Raw genomic sequence first — 5686 nt, forward strand, 5'->3', positions numbered from 1 at the left:
CCGTCTACTTCCTCCGTCCGACTGACCCCAGCTCCGGCGACCACCGCCCCACCTCGTCCTCCTCCGGCCGGTGCCCTCCTCTTCGACGAGCCTCGACGCCGCCGGCCGCCGCGTCCATTTACTCCGGCGACTCCCTCCTGCTACAGTAGATCGGGCCGGATCCAGATCTGGTCAAATCCCCTCGGTTGACTTGTTCCCCGAACCCTATTTTTTTACAAACTTTGGCATGCTATAACTCTGCATCCGTAGCTCCAATTCGCGCGTGTAGCATATCAAAATGTTCATCTCGACGAGTACATCATTTCATCTGATTGCATAATTTTCATTTGAGCTCATCTTGTTGCCCGAAATGTTGTTGGAAGAGGGCTATGTGAGGAAAGTTGCAGATCTGTTTCAGCAAATGGCCTTTTGTCATTTTTGCCATGATTAATGTGTGCATGCTATGATCCTGAGCTCTACATGTGTTTTGTTATATGCCAAGCCATATTTACAGGGGTGTATGCCCTGTATTTTTGTGATCTTTGTGGTGACTAGCACAAGCATGCAAAGTAGCGTAATCGGTAATGCTGATTTCAGGGACTTAGAATTTCACCAAGTCCATGTCCTGTTTTTGTCTTTATGCCATATGTTCATGTTGTTTACTAGTGATCCGTGCCTCTTTTGAGGATGATCAGTAAGGATGTTTTGTTAATAATGTTGTGATCTATCTATCCATGTCTTTGTTTGCATTTATGGAGCACCCTAGCTTGAGTCAATCGAGCTCTACTTTTGCTATAAAGTGAATCCTGGCAGATTGTTGGCATGTTTAGCGATTTTGCCGAGGATGTTGCTATTGATCCGTGCATGCTATGTTGTTGTTCTTGCCATGTCTAGCTTCTATGCCATGTCTTCTTCATGGGGGTATGCTTAGTTTGTCATGCCATGCTTTCTAGTGAGTGCATCGAGCTCGTAAACATGCCTACTTGTTAATCTGTTTTGCATGCTCCAGTTTTTCACTAAGTCTGAATCTGTTTATGTTTTTGCTATGTTCACATGCTTGCAATTGTATTTTCTGATCCCTTTTGGCTTATGGTCACTAAGGGACTTTTGTTATATGCTTTGAGTAGCTTCATGCCGCGCCTTTATTTGCCATGATATGTTCCTGTAGTTTGTAGTTTTCATGCTCTAAAGTATGCTTCCTGATGTTAAATTCCAGATTTGAGTTAATTCCACAAAGTCTGAAACCTGTTATCATCTGCACTTTTTCCATGCTTGTTTGAACCTGTTATTGAGTGAATTAGTTGTAGCTCAGTGTTCATCTTTTGTCAAGCATCTTGAGTGGATCCAAGCCATGTATTTTATTGCCATGTTTGAGTGCATTAGCTTATTTATCTTGATGCATTTAGATGGTCACTTGCTGATTATCGCAGACCGGTGCCATATTTGTTTTGCTTGCCATTTCCAAACCGTGCATCCGATTCCGGTGATCTTTATATCGGTTTCGACCGAAATCAACTCATCTTTCCAGTGGCACTCTTGGTTTTCCAAGTTGACGCCAGGTTCAATCATTCTTTTTCCAAATCATGCATATGCATCGCATACCGCATCCCGCATATCATACCATGTTTGTGTGTGGTTTGTTTACTATGTTGTGTCCTTCTTTCCGGTGTTGCTTCTTGGGGTTGGTTCCAAGAACGTCGCATTTGTGAGGAACCGTTCGACTACGCCCGTTTGTCTTCTTCATGGACTTGTTCTTCTTCCTTGCGGGATATCGGGCAAGATGACCATACCCTCGAAATCACTTCTATCTTTGCTTGCTAGATGCTTGCTTTTTTGCTATGCCTATGCTGCGATACCTACCAATTGCTTATCATGCCTCCCTTATTATTGAACCAAGCCTCTAACCCACCTTGTCCTAGCAAACCATTGTCTGGCTATGTTACCGCTTTGCTCAGCCCCTCTTATAGCGTTGTTAGTTGCAGATGAAGATGAAGTTTGTTCCTTGTTGGAACATGGAGATGTTGTTCCTTGTTGGAACATGATATTTGTTGGGATATCATAATATATCTTATTTAATTTATGCATCTATATCTTTGGTAAAGGGTGGAAGGCTCGGCCTTTTGCCTAGTGTTTTGTTCCACTCTTGCCGCCCTAGTTTCCGTCATATTGGTGTTATGTTCCCGGATTTTGCGTTTCTTATGCGGTTGGGTTATAATGGGAACCCCTTGACAGTTCGCCTTGAATAAAACTCCTCCAATAATTCCCAACCTTGGTTTTACCATTTGCCACCTAGTCTCTTTTTCCCTTGGGTTTTCGGAGCCCAAGGGCCAATGCTCCTCTCAGTGTTGGTCCGAACTGGGCAGCCTGCGGGGCCACCTCGGGGAAACTCAAGGGTTGGTTTTACTCGTAGCTTGACCTATCTGAGTGTTCCCTGAGAACGAGATATGTGCATCTCCTATCGGGATTTGTCGGCACATTCGGGCGGTGTTGCTGGACTTGTTTTACCATTGTCGAAATGTCTTGTAACCGGGATTCCGAGCCTGATTGGGTCTTCCCGCTAGAAGGAATATCCTTCGTTGATCGTGAGAGCTTGTGATGGGCTAAGTTGGGACACCCCTGCAGGGTTTTGAACTTTTGAAAGTCGTGCCCGCAGTTATGGGCAGATGGGAATTTTTTAATGTCTGGTTGTAGAAAACCTGAAGTTGATCTTAATTAAAATACATCAACCGCGTGTGTAACCGTGATGGTCTCTTTTCGGCAGGGTCCGGGAAGTGAACACGGTGTTGGAGTTATGCTTGACGTAGGTTGTTCTAGGATCACTTCTTCATCATAGATTCTCGACCGTGCTTTTGACTTCTCTTCTCGCTCTCATTTGCGTATGTTAGCCACCATATATGCTAGTCTCTTGCTACAGCTCCATATCATACCTTTTACCCTACCTATAAGCTTAAATAGTCTTGATCGCGCGGGTGTGAGATTGCTGAGTCCCCGTGGCTCACAGATACTTCCAAAACCAGCTTGCAGGTGCTGTTGAACCGTGCAGATGACGCAACCAAGCTCAAGGAGGAGCCCGATGAAGATCTTTTCCTTTATGTTGTTTCGTTCTAGTTGATCAGTAGTGGAGCCTAGTTGGGGTCGATCGGGGACCTGTGTAGCATTTGGGGTAGTCTTCTTTTATTTTCGTTCCGTAGTCGGACCTTGATTGTATTTGGATGTTGTAATGCTATATTCATGTATTGTGTGAAGTGGCGATTGTAAGCCAGCTAGGTATCCCGTTCCCTTATGTATTACATGGGTTGTGTGAAGATTACCTCACTTGCGACATTGCTTTCAATGCGGTTATGCCTCAAAGTCGTGCTTCGACACGTGGGAGATATAGCTACATCGAGGGCGTTACAAGTTGGTAATCAGAGACTTCCCCGACCTTAGGAGCCCCCTGCTTGATCCAATCGTTGGCGTTGTTGAGTCTAGAAAAATGTTTTGAGTCATTTAGGATTATATATATCGGAGAGTTAGGAATTCTTTTACTCCTCAGTCCCTTCGTCGCTCTGGTGAGGCATCTTGACGTAGAATTTTGACTCTTCTCTCCTCAAATTTCACGAAAATTATTTTAGGATCACGCGGTTATTTCCGGCTTATTCTGCGAGCCAATCCTTTGTTTGTTTTGAGTTGTGGTATTCGAGTTGCTTCGAAGTCAAGTGTTGATTCCATAACTTTTCTAAGCGGTGTTCTCATATTTCTTCGAGAATACTAATCCTTCATGATCATCGAGATTGTCATGTCAATCCTTTTTTCAACCGGCGTGTTCTCTTCAAGTGGATCCGATCATTTCAACATCAGCAAGATCAATTATCATTTCTTCTCAACGGTGTTCATTTCTTCCATTCCAAGTTGTCTTTGTTTTTCCCACCCACCCACCCTTTTTCTTCAAGGATTCAGATTTCTTAATCACTATCCATTTTATTGATGGAAGTCTCTCCATTCTTTTTCCTTCATGTTCTTACCCGGTGTTTCTCATGAAGATGCTCTACATGTTCTTCATTCTCCATTCATTTCTTCTCCGGTGGTTTCAATTCAAGCTTTGTTGATCACATCCTTTTCCTTGTTTCAAATGCTTTCTCATGCCGGTGTACCTCTTAATCTTTCACTTCTCGATATGCTTTTGTTTTGGAGGGCTGAAGATATCTCGAAGATTCGTGTTTCCACTTTGCATCCGTTCAAACTATTTCGAGGTCTTATCTTATTCAAGCCATTTAATTCAACCGGTGTAATCTCCCTTTCAAGTAATCGTTCTACGGTGTATCTTTTTAGTGGGCCCTAACCCATAGGTCTCTTCCCAGGATCTTACCCGACTCTTATAATTCTTCCTGGAGTTACTCCCAAATTCTTTTCAAAGTTTGACGTAAGTATGATTTGTCATCAGGCAAATGTGTTTTCTCCAAGATCTCTCAAATACTTTCATCGTTGGTTCAACATTTATAATTTTCCATTCCGAAGTATCTAAATAATTCATGGTGGTGTTTCTCGTCGTAATTCTCATATTTGGAAGACCGAAGAAGAGTTTCTCTTTAATCTTGCTCCATTCTCTTCAAGATTCGTGATTCTAGCTTGTTGCCATCCTCTCATAATTATTTTTGATTGTGGGAATTCTTTTCACCTATCCAGAGTAATTCAAGATTCTGTTCAGTTTGAGTATCCGGAGCCCATCATCTAAGATTTATTCATTCCAGCTTTCATCTCTCATACTATAAATCATACCGGTGCTTAAATCAAGGATTCGCTAATCAGCTCGTAATCTCTTCGTTCTCATGTTTCTAAATTCCTTCAAGTATCGTCATTCGTTTTCTAATTCTACACGGTGTTTCTTTATCTTGTCTTCATTCATTTTCAATTCTTACGGTGGTTCGTTCAAGAGTTCTCGGCATTCGTTATCATATCAATTTATTCATTGTTTCAATCCTTCCGGTGGTTTGTTGAAGACCTTCCCAAGTTGTGCAATATCTATCTTAATCCTTTTCAACGAGTATAAGTAGTGTGCCAAATCCGTTTTTTGTCATCAATTTAAATTGGTGAAGGATAAGCATAATGTAATTCTTATTCTTGTTTCATTGACAAAATTCAATTCCTTATTACGGAGGTTCATCAAAATTCTCAGGTTTCTATTGTTTCATCTTTTCTTTTTCCCGAAGTTCCAACCTTTTTAAATTATTTCTCCATGGAGATTCATCTATATCGGTACAAGGATTCACCTTGTGTTTTCAACTTCTCTTTCCTTCCGTTTGATCATTCTTTTGTTTAACGGAGTTCTTCATAGAGGTTCTACATGATGGTTCAGCAAGGATTTAATTCCTTTTCGAAGTGTTCATTGAGATTCTTTTCAGAGGAGCTCAAGCATTCTTAATCTTGTAATCCGGAGTGCAATTCTTTCAACCGTATCATTGGAGGTGGTATTATGTCATTCTTGATAATTTGAGTTCATGTTTCATGATTCACAGCTTGTTAAGAATGGGGTATTTTAAATCCACCAACCTCTTCGTTGGAGTTATCTTGGGTTATATTTCACCTAAAGCCTTCCCTAAGGATCGTTGCTATTGATGGTGCTCATATATGATCCAAGTTCTTCATCTATCCTTCCGGTGAATAGCTTCTCGTCTCCTTGTTCTTACCAATCCAATTCTTTTTCCCGTGAGTGGCAGGTTGTCACCTA

The sequence above is a fragment of the Triticum dicoccoides genome, chromosome 6A, assembly GCF_002162155.2.
Source record: "Triticum dicoccoides isolate Atlit2015 ecotype Zavitan chromosome 6A, WEW_v2.0, whole genome shotgun sequence".
Taxonomy (NCBI): domain Eukaryota; kingdom Viridiplantae; phylum Streptophyta; class Magnoliopsida; order Poales; family Poaceae; genus Triticum; species Triticum dicoccoides.